Source organism: Agelaius tricolor, unplaced genomic scaffold (genome assembly GCF_023055355.1).
Source record: "Agelaius tricolor isolate 1412-34295 unplaced genomic scaffold, bAgeTri1.0.p SCAF_12, whole genome shotgun sequence".
NCBI classification, from domain to species: domain Eukaryota; kingdom Metazoa; phylum Chordata; class Aves; order Passeriformes; family Icteridae; genus Agelaius; species Agelaius tricolor.
This window is the reverse complement of record NW_027269272.1, coordinates 22,797,956-22,818,347: the sequence shown is the minus strand read 5'-3', so window position 1 is coordinate 22,818,347 and position 20,392 is coordinate 22,797,956. Positions and strand designations below refer to the sequence as shown.

Genomic DNA, 20,392 nt, shown 5'->3' with positions numbered 1-20,392 from the left:
AAAGAGAATTTGGAAAGCCTCGCCCCCAGCCCGGAGGCCCCCGAACCCCGCAGAGCCCCGCAGAGCCCCGCGGCCGCGCTCGGTCCCCACGGGCGCGCACGCTGCCCCGCCGCCCGCACCTCCGGCTGCTCTTGGGAACGGGACGTTTGATTCTCCCTTTCGGAGAAAGCCCCGAGGAGGGAAGGGGGGCTCACCCCGCACTCCCCGGTGTCTGGGCTCTGCCCCGGGACCGGCGGCACCGACGGGGCAAAGCGGCCCCGTCCCGCGGGGCCGTGGCAGCACCGCCGCCGCGCTCGCCGCTCTTACCTTGTGTCGCCGGGACCCGCGGGGGCAGGGAGGGGGCAGAGGGACAAATATCCTTCAGGCGGCTGGAAGCAACATCTCGGCGTTAAACGCGGGCGGAGGCCGCGGCCGTCGGGGTCCGGGGAGCGGCGGGCGCGGCGCGGGGCGCTCCACCATGTGCGGGGGGCGGCGGGGCCCGGGCGGGGGCTGCTGGCCCCGGAGGGCTCAGCGGCGGCGGGGCTCCTGCCGGCTCGCCATCACCGTCCCCTTTCGGCCCCTCCTGGTCTTATCGGCTGGCTTTGGGGCGGCGTGTGCGAAAAAAGTTATCGGGGAAGGGGGAGGAAGGGGAAAAAAAGAAAAAAAAACCACCCCAAACCCACACAAGCCTTTTCAGGGAAAGGAGGAAGGGGGGAAAGGAAAAAAAAAAAAAAAAGGAAAAAGAAAAACAACAACAACAAACCCCACAGCGCACCGCTCAACAAAACAAACTTCTTTCACTTCTCCGCCGGGGATGGGAGAAAAGTGAGTGCGCGTGGGAGGGCGATCGGGCGGGCGGGCGGCTCTCCCCCTCCCCACGCTCGCAGCCTGCCCGCGGCGCTGCTTCCCCGCCGCACCCCCGGGCAGCGCCCGGCCCGGCCCGGCCCGGCGCGGCCCTCTCCGCCCCCCCTCCCCGCCCACCCCGTCGGGCCGTGCCCTCCCGCCGCTCCCCTTTCGGGCACTGTCTCTTTAAAGCGGGGCAGCCCCGGCCGCTCCGGCCGCCTTTCCCCCCCCACCACCCTCCTCCCCGGCCCCCCCGTCCGGGGCGGCGGCGGCGGCGCTCCCGGCGCGCTTAAAGCGACAGCGGCCCCGCGGCCGGGGGTCACCGCCAGGTCGCGGAGGAGCGGCCCCGCGGCGGGGGCTCACCGGCAGCCCGCGGGGGCAGCCCCCGCCGGGCCCCCCCGGACGCATCCCCCGCCCGGGCCCGGCGGTGCGCGGTGCCTCGGGCCCTCGCCGCTCGCCTCTATTTATTGGCCGCCGCCGCTCGCCCCGGTGCCCGGAGCCCGCAGCGCCGTCGCGGCCGCCCCGCAGCGGGGGCTGCGGCGAGCGGGAGCCGCGCCGCGCTCGCCCCGACGGCTGCTCCCAGCGCTCCGGGTGCAGGCGCGCCCGGCGCGTTACCCGAATTGTTCCCGTCATCGCGTCACTCTGGTTACTAATAACGATATTTAATGAAATGCAACTTCTTTTTTTTTTTTTTTTTCCCCCTCGGCCAATTTTCGCGACGACCCCGTTTGGTGCCGCGGAACCACGGCCCCGCTTGCCGCCGCTTCCTAAACGATTTTTAATTTTTTTTTTTTTCTGCTTTTATTTCTTTGGTAACGAATCCCATGAATGGAGCGGCGGGAGGCCGGGCTCTACCTGCCGGCGGGGGCGGCGGGGCCTGGCCCGCTCCCTCCCGCGGGGCAGCGCAGCTCCCCCGGCTCGGGGCTCTCCCGGCTTAAATGGACCCGAAATCCAACCCTGCCGCAAAGCCGCAAAGTTTGGAACAGCCCGGGCTCGCTACGGAGAGATCCTCGTATACGTGCTTTGGGAAGAGGGCAGGGGAAAAAGAAAAAATAACAGGGCTGAGCTGTATCTTTTATTGCACCATACAGAAGTGCCACCCACTTTTTTTTTCTTTTTTTTTTTTTTTAAGTGCAGATATATTTTTCAGACTAAAAGTGAATTTTTCTTCCCTGGGGGGCCAGGAAGGGCCGGGGAAGGAGAGCGGGGGGGGAGGGCGAGAAGCCGAGTGACAGGAGATGCTGATGGATTCGTCTCAGCGGCCCGTTATCTGTGACATTGACCTGTTAGCTCAGATAATGGCTATTGTCCGAGGGGAGAGAGACGGGGAAAAAAAAAAAAAAAAACCAAAACCAAAACCCGCACGCAGTGGTGGTAGGTAGGACAGGAAAAAAAGGGAAAAAAAATCCTTTGTCACTAACCTCAAAAAACCCGGTGGGAGATTCCCAGAGCGCCCGGGCCTGGGAACCGGAGCCCGCCCGGTGTGCGGGGCCGTGGGTTCCTGCCCTCCCTCCGCTCCCCATTGTTGGGGTGGTTTTTTCCCTTCTTATTTTTCCTCCCTCTCTCTCTTTTTTTCCCTTTTTTTTTTTTTTTTTTTTTTTTTAATTTAGCCATAAATTGGCCCGGCTCGCGCTATGAGCTGTTCTATTTTCTCCCTGTCAGGATGAGGGATTTGCTTTATGATGCATTGTGTATTAAATACAAGTAATCTGGGAAACTGATTGCTCGAGCCCATCGGCCTGATCAGAGCCCCCGATAGGGAGCCGGAGCCCCCCCTTTCCCTCCCCCCGGGCCGTGCCACAAAGGGAGGAAGCGCCGGTGGATAAACAAAAGCGGCTCCCGGTACCGGCGGGGCCCGGCCCGGCCCGCTCCGGGGCTCGCCCGCAGCGCCGCCCGCCGCCGCTGGGTGGCGCTCGCCGCCGGGACACCGCGGGACGCGCCCCCAGCGCCAGCGCGGCCGCCGCTCCGCTTTTTTGGGGGGGGAACCCCCTTTTTTAAATAATTCCCCTTCATGCAGCGCTCCCAGCGGTTCGGCTGTAACCCAGAGGAGGAGGAAGAGGGGGAGGAAGGCTCATGCCCTCAAGCCGGGGCTGGGAGGCGCGGGGGGTCAAGGCTGACCCCGCCGCCGGTCGGGCCCTCCAGCATCCCGGTTCCTGGATGTGGATACACACATCAGCACACATCGACACGCCGCGATGTGTTTCTTCTTTCAAGCGAAAATCTTTCAAACGTCTCTTGCCGCCTTTCCCCTCTCTCCTCCGACAGTTCGGTGGGCGCTTCAAGAGGCCCAAATATTTCCACAGGGTCCCGTTGGCAATTGTTTATTTAAAACAAGTCGCTCTATTAGTGGAGCAGTCAGGAGTTAGTACTCCAGTCTGCTAGTAATTCCCACCAGGCTGTAAACTGATGCCTCTTTTAAGCCTTTAACTTCATGGTCGTCCCAGAAGTAAAAGTTCTTCTAATGGAGACCCTATGGGCATCGTGCATTCCAGCACATCATTAAAGCAAAGCAAAGCAGCTCGGCCACAGCCAGATGAAATAACGGCACTGTCCACGTTTAATGGGCTTCCTGGGGCCAAACGCTGCCGAGGACAATGGGGGAAAATCAGACAAGTTACTGGTGATTTTTTAAATACCGTAAATGTTCATATTATGCTTAATATTATCCTTTCGTTTGTAGACAAGCCGCTTCACAACCACCTTTTTGAGAGGGGTTTAATGTTATATATCTCAAGGTGACTAAACACAACACTGAGCATCCTGGCTAACACTGTGATGAGTGTTTGAAACACTCTGTGAGTGCATTAACGTGGAGAGAGAGAGGAAAAGCAAAGCGAAACAAACACGCAGAAAACAACGTTTTCCTAACATATCCAAATGCTCCAGGACAGACCTGGGAAACAGCAACAAGAACAAAAGGCAACACAGTTTCTGCATGTCAATTCCTCCCACCCCGTGTTATGGATGTCAACTTGAAAGGAAAAATAAAAACAGGTGAAAATACAAGTGTTGCTGCTGATTTGAGGGGGAAGAGTCAGATAATTTCCAGCACTTGATGAAGGAGTGGGGTGGGCATCACAGTGCCCCCCATGTTGGTGCCCTGTCCCTGCTGCCCCTCCTGCCCTCACACTCTGCCTGGCTCATCCCTCCCAGCCAAAAGGCAGTTTTCAAGTGAGGGAGAGGAGGAGAAAATTAAAGGTAAAAAAAAAATGTAAATAAGAAATTTCCCTTGGTCTGGAAATGGGCCCAACTGAAAGCATGTTAATCTCCACCTCAGTAATTTGGTTCTCCTGGAGAAGACAGAAGCCCTGCTGCTGTGCCCTGCACTTCATAAATCACGTCTTTATGTGGACAAGGTCAGGGCACCTAACAGCTCAGACATGGGCCTTTGCAGTGGCTCGGAGGGCTCCGGCATGTTTATTCTCTCGCACAGATCTCTGAGGAGCAGTCCAGCACGCTTCTAATTACTTTTGATTATTTTCATTTGCTCGGGTCAGACTGGCTTTGCCGGCACTGCTGGAGGGTGAGTTTCCTCCCCCCAGCCCGGCTGTGGGATGCAGGGGGATCAGTGCTGTGCCCTGCACCCCTTTCCCCAGGGCAGTGCAGGGCTCCAGGGACCCCTGGGGCTCACCTCACCGCTGGAGGGGGTCCCGTTTTGGCAGCGAAGCCTGGAACCTCCAGCTGAGTCAGGGACCCCCACAGCTGCCCTCCCCACCCCGCCAGAGCCAGGCAGATTGGGACATTTATCAGTGTGAAATGAGGGGCGTGCAGAAAAACACACATTTCCCCCCTGCCTCCTCCTCCCAAAAGTACCTACTGCCTTCGGGGGAAAAAAAATAAACGACCCTGTATCCTTGCAAAAAAGTTACAGCGGTGCATGTGCAGGCAATAAAAAAGTTGAAGGACCTCTGCTGTGGCTGTGGGGACAGAGCTGTGCTCGGGGAGCACGCACAGCCCCAGCCCTGCACAGGCAGAGCGTGGGTTGGGCTGCTCTCCCCACTGCTGAGCAGTCAGCACAACCCATGGGGATGCTCAGCGCCCACACAGGGGGGATACCCTGGCAGAGCTGGGGTCCAGGTGTGTGTGAAGCCATCCCCGTGCTCCCACAAGCTCTGCTGCACCCCCTCTTATGGTCCGTGACAGCACACAGCTGCCCAAGTGCTGAGCAGAAAGGCTCCACTTCTTCTCTCCCATTAGGATGTGGGCTCTGAAATGGCATGTTCCTTCATATCCCAGTCTGAGCTTGACAGCCCAGCCCTGCATCCTCATCCTGGTGTGAGTGATCCCAGCAGACCAGTGCCCTTCTGTCCTGGACCCCAGTGTGCCAGGGTCTCCATCACATCCCAAAGGTGAGGGTGGGCATTGGTGCCATCACAGCTGGTGGGACCCACGCTCCTCAAGCAGGGGCCACCTGATGGGAAGGAGTTTTCTGGCAGGCACTGAGCCGTGCCACTGGGTTTTGAGCCTGAAACTTTTTGGCCATTGGGTGTTACTGCAAACCAGGAGAAGGAAAATCGCCGCAGGTTTGCCTACTTCATCAATCAGGAAGATGTAAAAATGTGTCAGTGGCTGGTATCTGGCTGGCTGGGTGATTTTACTCTTGTCATGGGGAGGAAATCCTGCAGACACCCTTCCTTGTGGCAGGACAAGATGTTTGCCTTGCTGCAAACAAACCATAGCCCTCACAGCACACCCCAAATGTGATGCTGAGGGACGCAGTGCTGCTGGTCCCCATCTCTGCTGTGAGCACACTCCTTGCAATGCTTTCCCTCCTCCAAACCTTTCCCTAAACTCCTTGCAATGCTTTCCCTCCTCCAAACCTTTCCCTAGCTCTCCCTGCCAAGGCCCGTGCTGTGGTGCTGGATGCTGAGCGCTGTTGCTGTTTTCCTTTGGAGTGCTCATTACTTCCATTACAGAAGAGTCTGGAAGCCCTCAAATCCAGCCAGGGCCATTTTCACACTCGAGGTTACTGCCCCCACAGGGTGAGACAGCCCCTGCTGGATCAGTCTGGCACGAGTTTGGCTATGGTAAAAGTCTGGGGAGAAACGCACATTAGCCAGCTTGTCTTAGCACCTACGAGAGCCAGGGCAAGGCAAGGCTGACTGATGGGGCTGTTGGCCTCCTGTCCACTCAGGAGCTGTTTTCCTGTGCTTCACCTTTCTCATGTTTTGAAAGGAAGCCAGAATCCTGGAGAATCTGGGAAATTCCACTGGCATTGCCTTTGTTCTGCATTCCCCTGTGTGCTGGGCAGCCTAGAAGGCTCTTTTCTTTCTTAACTGCCCAGAGAGTGAAAAACCTTGAGCATAGCTCTCCAAATCCTACCAGCATGACCAAAAAAGCATCTGTTTGGGGCTTTTTATCACTCTCTCATTCATCCTTGTTGAAATACAACTGAATAAATCCCTCAGGTTTGTACCCACTCCTGCTTCCCATGGCAAGCTCATCTGGAGATGGAGCAGGGGGACCCATGAAGCCAACAGAGGGTCCATGGGGTGGCCAGAGCTCCCACCCAATGTAGCTGCTGCTTCACTGCCTGAAAACACAAGTTTTAGCAGAAGCTAAGCTGCCCTAAAAATGGAAGATCCCTAAGAGATATTCCCTGAAAAGGCATAATATCCAGGAGGGAGGAAGCACAACATAAGGATTTTGCAGACTTAATTTGTATGCACATAAGAATTCAACAAGGTTCAATTAACCCTCCATTTCTTCCAATTTGTTAATTTTCAAACCTTCTCATTTGACAGATAATTTGAGGGCCTCCTTTGGAAGACTCCTGCCAGTCCCAGAGCCCTCATGGCATGTGTAGAGCCATGCAAGGAGGTTGTGTGGGAGCAAGTCCTGGGAAACCATTTGGGTTTTCACGATCTGAAAGCAAAATTTTCAAGCCAAAAGGATGAACAAGAAAATATGGAAGCAAGGAAAACACCAGGCCAAAGGAGACTGAAGGGGTTAAACTACAGAACTTTACACAATAAGAATTAATGTGATGCATAACAGGTAATTCTATTTTAATAATCAATTTTAGGAGTGACTGGCTATTTTCAAAGCATTCCTGTTGTAGCCAAAGTTTTAACTAGGCGTGTGAGAGTGGGCATAAACACCTGTGGACTTTATAAGAGTAAGAAGCAATTTATCACCCAATAAAAAGTCAAACACTCATGTTAAAATTTTCAGGTTCGCATTTGCTGTTTTAAGTGTCACATGTGTGGATGGTTCTGGGGGAGGTTCAGGACTGGATACACATCCTACACACAGAAACACACGTGCACACAGCCTTGCTCTACAGCAGGGAAGAAAACCTGCCTGAAAGCTCCAATGTTACACTTTCATCCCTCCTACGTTTTGTGTTAAACCCATTGTGATCATCGACCGGAGTTGTCTAAAACCTGGACTAAATGGGCATTAAGTCCGTTGCCATATGAAATTACTGCCATTCGATTTTCAGATAAACCACAAAACTTGATGAACTAACATTGTTCCAGCTGAATTAACTCATCATCCCCGGGAAGAGAAGGCTGTGGAGGAAAGCGAGGGCTCTAATAGCGATGATTAATCCTGCTCCTATTGCAGTGCACTCACTGCAAGTAGAGAGATGCCCTGCTAAAGGCAGGCTGAGGATCCACCGTGCCTCCAAAACATCTGCCTTGCCAAGCCCTGATGGCAGGGTTAAACATTATTTACATGTGGAAAGGAGAGGGAGAATTTTTTGTTACGGGCTTGTGATGAAACTATAAATACACTAAAATCCCCATCAACAGTTCAAGTCATGCTTGGTAGACAAATCCAGGGACTGAAATTCAGGAATGTTAATTTATTCAGCTGGTGGAGGAACATGCAAAGCTGATCCTTATCCCGTACTCGGGCAATCTCCCTGGGATTAAGCCATGAAGAGTTGGGGCAGCAGCGCCCTGTGTGAGTGGCTCAGGCTCCCCAGCCCTGGTGGGCAGAGCCCTTCGTGTCCCCCACCCTGGCTGTGCTCAGGCTCCTGAGCAGTAAATGCTTAACTGGCCCTGTGTGTGCACAGCAGCCCACCTGGGCGTGCAGGAGAAGTGCTGCTCCACATAAATTAGTCACACATGGGCAAAGGTGCCTGATGCATTTGGAAAAATCTTACCCCGAGAGCTACCTGGTTTGCTCTAAAAAGATTTTTTGCTCATCGGGAAAATTCAGGGCAGGGGAGGGGGGAGAATATATTTGGTGCAGGTGTCCAAATAAACCTGTCCTATAACCCATGGATCACAATGGGTTATTAATGAAATAGCTGTGAACATCAGCGTATCCTTGTGGCAGATTTCTTTCATAAATGAGTTGAACATTTTCCAATTTCAGGAAAGTGCTGCTACCTATAAACTTGGAGATTAAGGGCTTTTTCCCCTAAGACTCAGATCCCTCAGGGCACTTGTGTTCTGGCATGCATCCCTTATTTGCTGAAGAAATTTCAAACTTGGTAATTTAGCACCATACTGATAAAACAAAAGGGGGAAGGAAAAAAAAAAAAAAAGCAGCAGTTGGGCATGCATGTGAAGGAGGAAAGAGTGGTACAGCTTCAGGCATTTTTTCTGGGTGTTTTTTTTTTTTTTTATCCACAAGCCATACTGCAGATTTTTTGTGAGATTCATAGAGAAAACATTCCCAAGATACAACATATAAGATGCATATCAATCCACAAGCTGAGTTTTGCAGATGCAAAATGACCTGAAGAATTTGAAGGAGGATGGAAGCTGTTTGTAACCATTTTTTTCCATATAATTTATTTAAGCCTAAGATGTTGGGCTGAATTTGCCACTAGCAGAATTATGAATATTAGTATTACTAGCATTACAGCAGCACCTAGAGGTCCAGTGGAAACTGGGACCCTTTGTGGGGACCCTTTCAGACTCTGTCCTGAAATCTTACAGTTGGCATGGATGGGATTAAAAGTGTGCCAGATGGAAAGATTACCATTTTATTTTTACAGATGGAATACAGAGTTCTGCTCATGGAGAAAATCAGTGGCAGATTCTCATGCAATATTTTCACATAATTTTCATTCATTGAGAAGTTGTTTTTTATTCCTTTTCTTTGAGTGCAATGAACAGAAACTACTCTCTGCCAGCTGGTGCTTAACAGCTTCTCATGGATAAATAGTGGGAGTCTGCTTGGTCACTGCCAGTTAAAACAGGTCTGTATGTTTTAATATGGCTCATCTCTAGCAGAAATTCTACTTTATCTCTCCTTTTTTAGCTAGGAAAACATTTTAGCCTTGGAAATGAGCAGTTGATACTTTGGAACAGATCTTTAAACGTAAGCACATTGTGCTGATTGGTGCCATAAATGAAAGCTCCTCCTGTAGAAGCAGTTTTGGGGAGGATACGTCAAACTCTGCCTTTGACTTTTGTGGCAGAAATGTGAAACGGAGTTAATGATGTCAGGTCTTGTTGCTAGGAGTCCCCCAGCAATCATGCAAGTGCTGAGCATGAGATGGATCATGGTCCCCACCAGGGAGAGGGGGAGAAACTGCCCCAGCCACTGCACTGTGTGCTCCTAAACCTCACTAAGTGGCTGCAGAAAGCAGCAGGGGATGGGCCTGTGCTCAGTCACAGTTTTTTGGGTCCATAGAAGCAAAATGAGGCAATGTGTTAAGAACAGATGTCTTTCCACCAGGAAGGATTTCAGAGGCTGCATGGTCTGTCCTGCTGAGGATCCAGTACAGTAAATACAGCACTAAAGACCATTTCTTTCCTTATGATTCCCTGTGCTGGCATGCTCACATTGGGCAATCCAGGAGATCCACTGGGTGAAGGAGCTGTTGCAGGATGTTTTGGCTGAGGAAGGTGCTCATCTTTGTAGGCTTTTCAAGGAGTCATAGTGAGGTCAGGGCTGTCACACATTCCCCAGGGAAACGCCAGCAGCTCCAAGTCCTGAACACAGCACTGACCTGAGAGTATTGGCTGCCTTGGAGCTGAACTGGTGGCCAGAAGCGTTATCAACCCAGACAGAGTTCCATTTTCACTCAAGATTCCTGTCAGTTCTGGGGTCAGACAGGACACCCAGACCAGTCCTGAGCTGTCCCAGGGCTGTAGATGGAGGAGCTGTTCCAGCTCCAGACAAAAGTCAGTCCTGGATCCTCCCACTGCCTTCAGCTCCAGGACCAGAGGGCTGGAGCACAGTATTTTGGTGCTATATTTGTGAGCCCTCCAGAAATAAATGAGAGCTAGAAACTGTCCTGCCAGGCACTCAGAACAGAGCAGAAGCTCAAGCCAGTTGTGTGTTGCACGAAGGACATCTGTCAGCTTGGGTGATAAAGCAAGAATATCTGTCACGATATGAATGACCACAATTTTCCCTAGAGCTTGTGGTGCATTTAACTGGGCTATAAAAGATAAAAGTGGGAGTTATGAGTGCTCATTAGCACTTCAGAATTACTTAATTATTTCATTCTCTAAATTAATCCATGAATTTTGTCCCAAATGGAAAACAGTAGGTTTAGATCAAGGTTGCTGTGGACTGGGAAATACTTCAATGAAAAGAAGAAACTGAATTGGTTTGAATGATTTATAAAATGTGAGGGTTTCATTCCAAAATATCATTTATATGCCCAGAAATCTACGCAGCAAATCTAATCCAGCAAAGGAAAATGAACATTCTCAATCCATGAATAAAGATGGGAAGTAATTCTGCAGCAGATTCAACCTGTGCCTGCCTATGTATGACAAGTAACTGATCTGAAGCCTTTTTACACATCTGTTAGGTGTGTATTTACCCTGAGTTTAGGAGACAAAATTTGGGAAAAGAGAACATGACAGTAAGCTTGAAGAAAGCAATAATAATGACAGCTACTCCCCACACTGGGTTAAGCACATCCTTCCTTCCTTAATGCATCCACTGATGGGAAAGGAGGAGGAAGGTCAATGCCAGAGGCAAAGACTGACCAAAACCCCAAAATTCCAGTAAATCCTTTTGCTTTTGAAAGAGTGCACCTCCACCAGTTGAAGGGGTACAAAAAGAATAACAGAAATGGGGTTTATATGAACAGGGTATAACAAAGACCTTGTTGATCTGATTTCCAACCAGCTACACAATGTGTGGTGACCATGGGTGATATAGTTCCAGGTGATTCATTGCAACTCCAGTCAGTAGCCAAGTGTCCAGCAGACACATCTGAAGTGCAGTGACCTTGGCTTGCATGAGTGAGGCCAGTAGTAAAAGCAAATGGAAGTTAAAATGAAAGATGTATATTTTTAGAAGAATTTGTAGTGTTTGGACTCCAGCTTTAGATGGCTCAAGAGTATTTTGTAAGCCAAAAATCTGTTCTTCGCTTCTGGTTTGTTGATTAAATATACTTGTTACCAAGAATTTCAAGCAGGAAAAAATTTAAAAGAGACTTCAGCTATGATGTTGTTAGCTTCAGCTGCAGCACTGAACAACTAAAACGTAATAGCTCCTCAGATCTCAAGTTATTCCCACTGACTGCCCTATAATCAGCATGTTAAATCTGGGCACCTCTTCAGGCACAGTTATTTGTGTGATATATACAGATCAATACCTATTGATTTTATAATTTTGATTCATCTCTATGCAGTGATTCAGTTTCACATCATCTTATTTATCAAGCTTTTCTCCATGCCTTTGCTTCCAAGCTTCCTGACACTTCCAGGCCACTCGAGGAGGGTCCCACCACAACCACCCCTTTTGCCCCTGTACCCAGTGTCAGTGGGCACTCACTTGGTCACATTCCAAGGAATTTTGTATGCAAAGAGCTGACATGGGGTACCCAGGGTTGTTAATGCATGAGGGCAAGGTTTATAAACCTCCTTTGCTAATGCTATAGCCTCACTGCCCCTGCTGGATGTGGAGCCACTCCCCAACTTCCCCTGGAGGCTTTGCCACCCAAGGGACTGAGTGCAGCCACGTGTTTCTTACCCAGTGGCCACGAAAGCTAAAACTTAAGGCATCATTCATGCTTTCCCTTTGTGCTGGCATATGAAGACACGAGGGGGATAAAACCTTGCACTGAATATTAAAATTTGTTCTTTTTACCCCTGGAGCGTTTTTTGGACCTGTGTTGGTACCTGAAGCCCCTCCCTGCTGCAGCTGCTCCTGTGGACACAGCAGCAGACTGAGCAGAGGAGCTGGCACAAAAAGCCCAGCAGTGACTGATTAACAGCAACCTGCTTGACACACTGGAGGAAACCAACCCCATTGCTGCTGCTGACAGGGCATCAGGGAAATCCTGTTAACCTCATGCATTGCATATATGCAAATGACAGCAGATTAACGAGCGCCAGCGATGATGCCACCATTCCCTCTGCTCACACCACTTCACATCACAGCGAATTGTGTCTGGACACACAAGAGACACCCCAAATAGACTAAATCATGATTTAGCAACTCATGTCTGCCCAAACTCCTGCTCAGTGGGGCAACCCAGGTCTCCTGCTGCTGGCAGCCCTTTGGCAGCACTGCGGTGGCCGGCGGTGACAGGATGTGGAGCAAATGTGGTTAAAAACCATCTGCTGAAATTCATGTGCTGAATGAATTGAAGGCAAACAGGAGAAACTTCTTTATGTTGAAAATGCCCGACAGAAAGAACTGAGCTCCCTTCCAATGCAACTATTTCCAAATGTTTTCGTAGAAGGTGCTGAAGGCTGCTGGGATGTACTGCATCCATGAAATAGGAGTTATTGGGGTGGATGCCTTTGGAAGGGAAACAAAAAAAAAAGATTGATGAAGACTAAACATTTCAGGGGGGCTCACACACTCCAGCAGGATAGACGCATGGGCTAATTACAAAATAAGACCTATCACCATGCAAAAATAAATGACTTCAGAAATAGCTTTAGATATCATGTTAAAAGCACCTTTGGGAACAAAAAGATGCTATGCTAAAAACAGGAGATCTAAAGAGCTGTTATTACACATCCATTACGTTTTCTGAGCTGTCGCATTTACTTTTTGAAGTTCCGTACACATGATACAGCAAGGCAAAACATTTTATGTACCATAAGAAATTTGAAACAATGTTTAATGTTCAGAAGATAAAGTTAACAAAACTACACTTCAGTGGCTTTTTTATTTCTCTCTTTTACGACCTTTCCAGAACTTAAGAGTAAAAGGAAACAAGGAAGGATAAGCAACCATACGCTCCTGCTTGCTTTTTTTCTACATTGCTGATCAGAGCCCAAGAAATCATAATAAAAAATGTCTTCTTTTTAACGTCTAAATAGGAGCTGTTGAAACACTGATGGTACGAAGTGTTTCAGGATGGAAAGCATTTGTTCCTCTTGCAGCTATCAACAGTCATATGTTACATGATTTTCCGATTTTTCTGCCTGAAATTACAGAAGCCTATCACGTCTTCACGACCATTTGGAACAGTTTTCCTGCAGTTTCTGCTTTTTCTAAAACCAAAACCAGCTACCACGATGACTCGCAAGAACTGTTTCTACAAGCACCAGGCAATTCAGATTATTGACATTTTCTCTGTTCCTTCTAAACATCCTCGGTTGCATCTTGATGACATCGACAGTGATAAGTACTGAATTTATTGGGCAGTGATCTCCCCACAAACTTTCATCCAGCTGGATGCTAAAATGCTCCTGATGCAGCTGCTGTGATCATTGATGTTATAGCACAAACACACACAAAATTCACTTCCTAACCCAAGCACCCATTTCAAATTCAAGTTGCTCATTTCCCTTGGAAGGAGAAGGCAACCATAAGCAACAAAAAAAAAAAGAGTAAATGTGATGGGAGATTGATGTGAATTTTAGAGCATGGTGTAGTTCACTAATTTATTGGCCTAATGAAGAAAAAATTGACATCTGAGTGGCATGAGCTACACCAAACATAGCATCCTGCCAAACCTACATTAGATGGAAACAGGTGCTTAGTTTAAACTGTCAAAATCTTCTACAGCAGAACATCTATGCTGCTTGTTAATAGAGGGTCTGGTAGAAAGTGAGGGATTATTTCTGCTGGTTTCAGGAGGAAGATGCAAGGGAAATAGCAAGAACACAAGCAAAGTTTTATAAAATATATTTCACAACATATCTTGAACGTGCAATGATTGAACTTTTAAAAAATCCCATAGCTTAAAGTCTATTTTCCAATATATTTTCAACATTTTTTATGACATGTGTTATTTCTCTCAATGACAGACTTTTCTTCCTTTAAACTAGAACTTTCAATATCTATTCTTTCTATATCAACATCTAATGTCTTCTATTACAACCCTGCAGATTTACTATCTGTGATTCAGAGGCGAGTCTGAGCAAACCAGACGGGATTTTAAGCTCTAGACTGTGTACCTGCAATCTAAGTTACTGTGGTCAAATTCGTTCCTGATATAATTTCACTGACCATTTAGGTGGTTTTTTACTCAGGGAGAATTTGCACTTGGATGGATTTATTCCTGGCATGAATTTCAATGTTCAAATACAACTACTTAGGGTGACACCCAAAATCAAATGAATGGGGGAAAAAGATGGGTGAGTGACTCAGGAGCAATCTGATGGTGTTTTGAAGGATGATTTCCATGCAGGACAGATCTACCAGCACTTCCTTAGCTGATATTATGGCTTTCTAATTATGGTAAAAGGTGCAAGGTAAGTTGGAAGGTGCCTATAGCAGAGCAGCAGGATGCAGCTCTCCTCCCCTCTGTTTAATACCAAGGGTGTGATGGCAAAACCAGAGAAAAAGACCAGCTTCTTATTCCAAACATTTCTAACAGTAAACTGTGCAGGGAGCTCGTGTCACTGATGACTGAACAAGCAAACAGCCCAGGGATGGAGCAGCAACCAGTGAAGGGGGAGAACCACATCCCACCAGGACCTCACTGGTGGTGTAATGGGGTTGATGATTGCCTGGGCATTTCAGGTGAACAGGGAGTTAATGTATGAACCTTTAAGAAAAGATGTTTAATGACCCACCAGCCCTCTGAGACTTCCCAAATCTGAAAGGACAGCTCTGTAAATGTAACCATTACGTGGGTTCAACACTGACCTGGGGAAAGTGTCACCTCCTGAAGCACAGGGGATGCTTCCAGTAACATCAATATTTTCCATGGAGGTCCCCCAGCCAAGCCTGCCTTGCCCCAGCCCTGCTTGGAAGGTCTTCTAGGGCTGTAGCTAAGGTGGTATGGCTGGAGACCAAGTCAAGGCATTATTTTATTTTGTTTTGGTTAGCAGAGTTGATATTTGGTCAAAGGCTCCTAGCTGTGAAATGATGAGGAGCTGCCAATTTCTAAGCTAAATGTTGTACATTCATATCCTGCTACCACTAACTCCATTATGATTAGTCGGGAGTGAACTTAGAAGGTTCAGAAATAACGTTTGGATAAACATCCCCAAATTTTGGATGCTTATCTGAGCCTGACCTAAACCCCCTGAGTATGCAGAACTGAGCTGAAAATCTGGCAAGAATGTTAATTTCCACACTTTTCATTTCTCTCTTGAAGGCTATATTTGCAGTTTAAGATATTTCCTTTAATTGGAATTAGCATAATACATTATTTCCCTATGGTGAGAACAGCTTTTCTCTAGTTACTCTGCCTGCTTGGATTTTGTCCAAGGAAGTACAAAAGGGGATGAAAGTGAACACGAAAATCCAAAGTAAATAAGTGAACCAAACTCTTTAAACCCCACAAATGGGTAGATTCTGCTAAAGGCTTCCCAGAAAATAAATTACTTGGTCCAACCCTAAAATGATGCTCTTCCTTTTTAATGGTGCCTCTGTACTGGTGCCAGCCATATTCCTGTCACATGCATTTGGTAAAAATTAATAATTAATAATTATTTATGCTTTGGGGAATTTTGTGCCCTTTCTTTTCTGGGGTATATCACTGCTTCAGATAGCATCTGATTTGTTTAATTCCATTAATTATCAACACCTACAAAAATAGTGCCAGGTATGGTGAGTCTTTGGGGAGTTTGGAGTAACAATCAGTAAGCGATTGACCTTGCAAAATTTGCAAGTTATAGGATGCCAGCTCTATATGTTTACTGAATTCTGTTATATTTTCTGTGCAAATGTAGTATTTAAGCAACCTTCAGATGAGAGGAACTTCACATCCAGGTTGCACAGGGGAGACCCCACCTGCTGTTGGGAAGACCCAGGTGTGAATCCAGCTGTTAGACCTGACCTCACTGCAGACCTTGGGGTGAAGGCTCTAAGATGAAAACCCTGCAAATACCCAAAGTGAGGTTCTTTCCAAATTAACCTCTTTGCAAATCAGCTGGTGATGCGAGGTGCATTCGGAAGGACACGAGTGACCTCAGACCCTTTGTGAGCACGGGGCTGGGAAGGTCGTGTCAGCCCCCAGCTGCTCACCCTTCCTCCTGCCACTCTTCCCAGGCAGAACTAATTATAGCAGCAGCCTGTGCCTGTGTGGGGGGATAAGCACATGGACACATCCACACACCTCCACAGACCCGAATGTTTGCTCACATTTAATAACGGGCAAAACAAATAAAAATGAGTATTGACACGAATGCCTGTTACCCAACGCTCCCAGGGACGGAAAGCAAGGCCAAGTGCTATTCCATAAGCAGTACTCAGAAATATTCCTCTCCAAGCTCAAATCCAGAACATGGCATTCAGACCAGCTTGAGCACCAAAACAGAAACCCAGCCTGGTGTTTCCCAGCCTCCTGCTCCTTATCAGGGAGATCTGGGCAGGCTGCCGGGCAGTGGCCGAGGGCTGTGCCGCTCCTCCCTGCCAGCCGGGACGGGGCCGCTTGGGAAAGGAGAAAATGTCATCCAGCCCCAACACAAAGGGCAAGATGATATCTCACTGCTGGTGTGGTGAAGTCATGTACTAGGAAAAATATATTTAGCTGTTCCTGGGCAGTCCCCAGGAGGCTGCAGAGCTGGTTTGATACCAGCCTTGTTCACCTGCCCCAAAAGCGCCGTGTGAGACACTCATGGCTGTGGCACAAAGAGGCTCACAGTGACAATTGGCCCCAGTGCCAGTGACCCCCAGGAACACTGTAGGGAGGGGGTAAGACACTCCTTACACAGCTGAGGATATGCCAATATTGAAGATGCCAGCTTGATCAAAGAAAACAACCAGGATCATACAGCGAGATCTGCTGTAAAGTCAGCACAAACACACGCCCAAAGTGAAGAGCGAGGTGTGAAATATTCCCACCATGAAATCCTGACTCCACTGAGGGCACTAGAAGAGCCATGACTGCCTTTTGGACAGAGAGGGCAACAATTCAAGTGTTTGTTTAGCCGTCAGAGAAGGAACATTACTTGGTGTACAGCCCACATTGCTTTGTGATAAACATGTTATAAAACAGATATTTGCACAGACTGCATACAATGGGAAAGTCACAGGGAAAGGTGGGGTTGGAAAATGGGTTTATAAAATTATAAAAATGCCATGGAAGAGGACAGGCTGGAGAATGGTGGCAGTTCTGTTCTCCTGGCTCAGCATCCTGAATTTTGTTGTTTCTTCTTGCTGTTTCTTCTGTCACGTTACCATAATTTTACAGTTGAACTCATCAGCTGGCACTAGCCAGAGTCACCCTTTTTAACAGCACCGTAAAACAAACAATCAAGAAGAATTTGTCTCTGCAGCCATGTACTTTATAAGGCACAAGTCTGAATAAATATGTAACTGTTCACACCCTTTGAGAAGTGCTGGAACAGGAACACACTGAACCCAGAGCACTGATTTATATCTAAGGCAACACTGACTCCAAAATAAGAGTGAAAATGTAGGTTAGATGGATAGTAGGTGCTACAAAGAGTAATTGCTCTCTTGTTTTACACCTTGGAGAGCTGTGTGGGGTGGGCAAGAGCCCAAGACAAGATAGAAAACAGCCAGCTTGAACGCATGGACTGGAAACAAAGGAGAGTCATAGCTCATCCTACCTGATCGAAAATACCATTCAAAACCATAATGTGCACTATAAATCAAGATGAAGGGTGGGAGAGTTGTCTCTCAAGAAGCTTCTCTCTACTTTCCTGGTAAGGCATGGAGCCCTGCCAAAAATGCACCAGCTCTGCCTGCAACGCCTGAACGGCTCCGTGGAACTGCATGGCCACTTGCAATGCATGAACTCAATCAGCTGAAAGGAGCCACTGAATTTAATTGTGTTAATAAAAAGAAAGTTATGCATCCTCACTGACCACAGGGGGAAAGTTGGCAAATGGTTTGAGATCCTATCTTCTAGATTTCTCCTACACAGGCTGGGAGAGCAGAGAGGATTACTCCTGGGCAGCCCTCTTGGGCTCAGCAAGCTGAATTTTAATAAATGAGCAAGCAAACAGGCTATCTGTGTAATTTTTGTATACACACTGTGATTTACTTTGTGAAATTCACATGACAAATAACAATTAGCCATTGCACTATAAACCCTCATTTCCCAGTGGTCAGTACCAAACCGAAGTAGCCACGTGCTTAAAGGACTTTGCCTCTATTCTTAATGTCAAAATGTTAAAAAAAGGGAGTTAATTTGGGAAGGGAATTATTACGGTCAGGTTGTGTGAGATTCACTCTGATGTACTCTAAATGATGTGTTAAATGATGATTTCCAACAGAGCCTGCAGCAGAGAGTTTGTTTGGAATGACATTTGTTGTGGCACCAGTGGCCACTACGAAGATGAATTTATATATACACTTAAAGCACCTGCCTGCAGAGGTGTCGCAGAGAAGTTCTGCATGAGCAGATGACAACAGATATTTTGCAAGCACTCACAAAATGAATTTGTGCTCCAAAATAGCAACAAAAAGGTTTCTAGAGCACTTTCTCCACTTCTTTCATGAAATGCATGCAACCACACTCTCTGCTGTTGTTATTAAGCATTACATGGTGATTTCTTCAGCAAATAACACTCCTTCAGCAAACCAGCCACACTGCTGTGGTTTCTTGCAACCTGTTTAAATTTTAGTCGTGCAGGTTTTGCAGAACTGCTTGTCTTGGCTACATGATTGTGAGCAGAGACATTTATGAATGAATATAATGCTTGAAATTCTATTCAGACTTATTTAGGCAACAGCATCTACATAAACAAAGCTCTGATGCTGTGAGATTAGCAAAATACTGACAAAAAGATAACCTACACTAAGGCTGAGTAAGGAGCAGTGCTGGATTTGCCCACTTTTCTTTCAGTCTGTTGAGGAACCCTTCCCAGTGAAGTCACTTCTTTACCCTGCAAACATTGAGCTCCGGTTTTACAGCTTTATGATTTCAGATAAATACAAATGTCCATGTCAGGAGACAGATGCCACCTCCCCTGAGGACAGTGATCACAGTCAGAACTCCTCTGCTGGGATTCCCTTTTTTGTTTGGCCATTGAGTCCCATCTGCTTTGCTATCCCTTCCTTCTCACACATCCCAAACGTGCCACCCTCATGCCAAAATAGTTTGTGGAGTTTTCCATCTTGTTACAGTGACCAGGACCCAGCAGGATGCTTTCCACCAAACACTTCCTCAGTTTCTAAGGCCTAAGATGCACTGAGTGAGAAAAGAATAGTTTTTTGTGCTGAAAGCCCTCCTAAAACACCATGGGATTTGTATGGCAAGAGCAGCATCCACCAGTGCACAACACCAAGTGGTTTCCCAAACAACACCCAGCTTTTATGCTAAAACCAGTTGTGTCTGAAATGCCTGCTGGGTTCAGCTCATACACAGCCAAAAAGCAAGACTAACTTCCCAAGTGCTGTCTTTGCTCTCAGATGCTTTTTTCTTTACTGGTTTTCCACTGTCTGGCATTTACAATATACCCGCAGAGGTGGAAAGGCTTATATTCACCGCTCTTTCCTATCAAAGCTACTCTAAATTTAAGGCACAGTGCTGTTTCCATTTGGAAATTTTCTTTGCACGAGCCATTTACAAGACCTTTACAAGCCATGGTAAGCCAAGACCTCTCCAATTTCCCCAGTTTACTGCAAAGGAGTCTGGCTGGCATGGAGAAGGCTCCACCATCCCACCCAAACCCCAGCTGTAGGACAGTCACTGCTGCCTATGGACAGCAAAGCTGCAGGTAGGGAGAAGGGAAGGCTGGGAGGCAGTGGACGTAGGAATCAGTTTTTTGTGTTCCAGAAGTCTTTTTTCTGCCATACACAGCTAGCCTGGCTTCTGGCAATTTCTTCAGTTTGCATGGGATTGATGGCAGAATAAACAAGTATACTCATTAAGTCCTAAATACATCTGAAAATATATATAAATATACCTAGATGTCTGCTAATAATGGTGTAAAGCTCTTCAAACCTTGGTACAATTTATTTCTTAGCTTGCTACGACCATCACTGCTACTGTTTCCATCATCTGGTAAGGGACACATAAATGACCTTCTACTATAGCCCTGGTCAGCAGAGCTTTGGTGCCAGCTTTGCAGCAAGAAATCATCATCTAATGGCCTCAACTAGGGCTGAAAGCCAGAATTTGCTGCCATTTACTGTTGGCCTGAAGTGGTTACTTCTCCTGTGAGCATCACATGCTGCCAAGCAGAGCAGCACCAAGCACACAGGAGCTTTTTGGGAAACTGGAGAGGATTCGGGCACTCAATCCAGCTGGCTCTTTGGGAATTAAAGAATTAATACCACTTGGAAAGAAATTAAAGTAGAATCATGCCATAGC

At 47.8% G+C, this 20,392-nt stretch overlaps 1 protein-coding gene across 6 annotated transcripts in view; it reads right to left on the bottom strand.

The window, feature by feature from the left end:
• The window catches only part of MECOM (MDS1 and EVI1 complex locus), a 48,411-nt gene extending 47,592 nt beyond the window's left edge, over positions 1-819 (bottom strand). For all 6 annotated transcript variants that reach the window (XM_071438103.1, XM_071438105.1, XM_071438107.1 and 3 more), the window contains exon 1: positions 307-819. The gene's annotated coding sequence lies outside the window, so the exon portion shown is untranslated. The remainder of the gene's footprint in view (positions 1-306) is intronic.
• Between the last annotated feature and the right edge of the window lie 19,573 nt (positions 820-20,392).